The 1,234-nt window shown below is 42.5% G+C and overlaps 1 non-coding gene across 1 annotated transcript; it reads right to left on the reverse strand.

Moving 5' to 3' along the window:
* Nucleotides 1-460: 460 nt before the first annotated feature.
* LOC141682365 (small nucleolar RNA R71) lies at nt 461-567 on the reverse strand. The gene has a single exon (XR_012559767.1). It is a non-coding gene; the product is annotated as a small nucleolar RNA R71 (small nucleolar RNA).
* Between the last annotated feature and the right edge of the window lie 667 nt (nt 568-1,234).

The following is a 1,234-nucleotide window of genomic DNA, read 5'->3' on the forward strand; positions in this document are numbered from 1 at the left end:
TTTTAGTTTATGTGCTTGTCATCAGTGGTCGTTAAAGTTCACTGACTCGGATTCTTTTACTTTCACGGTTTATTTGTTTGTGTTTCAGGTACTCATTATAATGGGAGATCCAGCAGCACGAACGAGAGCCTTGATGGATTTTTCTCAACCCAAGATCAATGACATTCAAACTAGCATTATCCGGCCAGCTATCACAGCTAATACCTTTGAGATCAAGCCTGGCATAATTCAATGGGTACAGACTTCAGTCCAGTTTGGGGGTTCTCCAACGGAAGATCCCAATACACACATTAGGGATTTCATAGAGATCTGCGACACCTTCAGGTTCAATGGTGTTTCTGAAGATGTTGTGGAGCTGAGACTGTTCCCATTCTCTCTGAGGGACAAGGCTAAGAGCTGGTTACACTCTCTACCAGCTCAGAAGTTTCTTATTAAATTCTTCCCTATGGCAAAGACAGCTGCAATCAGGAATGCTCTTACTCAATTTGCGCAACAATCAGGAGAATCTTTATATGAAGCTTGGGAGCGCTACAAGGAGATGTTTAGGAACTGTGCTCATCATGGAATGCCTGATTGGATGATCATCAATTGTTTTTACAATGGGTTGGGAGCACAGTCCTGACCCATGCTCGATGCAGCAGCAGGTGGAGCATTATGTGAAAAGATCTATGAGGAAGCTTATGATCTAATTGAACTGATGGCTGCTAATAAATATCAGTATCCAGCCCAGAGATTGCCACAGAGCAAGGTAGCAGGAGTTCTTGAGGTGGATACAGCTACGGCTATCACTGCTCAACTAAAGGCGTTGTCTATGAAGATCGATTCTCTGGCTAACTATGGTGTTAAGCAGATAATTAGTGTTTGTGAGCTGTGTGCAGGTCCGCATGTGACAGAGCAATACGCTATATCTAGTGAATCAGCTCAGTTTGTGAGCAACTTTCAGGGATCGCAGCAACCAGTTCTAGACACTTATCATCCTGACAACTGGAATCATCCTAACTTCAGCTGGAGCAACAATCAGAATACGATGCAACAGCCGTTCCAGCAATTTGGAAATAAGCTATTCAACCCTCCTGGTTTTCAGCAACAATTTGCACCTAAACAACAACTCCAAATTCAACAACAAAATCATGATGCAGATCTATCTTCGAATGAAAAATCTGAATTGGAGGAGTTGAGGCTTATGTGCAAAAATAAGGCTCTTATATACCAAGCCAGGCTATTTCTATCAAGA

This window comes from Apium graveolens, chromosome 8 (assembly GCF_009905375.1).
Source record: "Apium graveolens cultivar Ventura chromosome 8, ASM990537v1, whole genome shotgun sequence".
NCBI classification, from domain to species: domain Eukaryota; kingdom Viridiplantae; phylum Streptophyta; class Magnoliopsida; order Apiales; family Apiaceae; genus Apium; species Apium graveolens.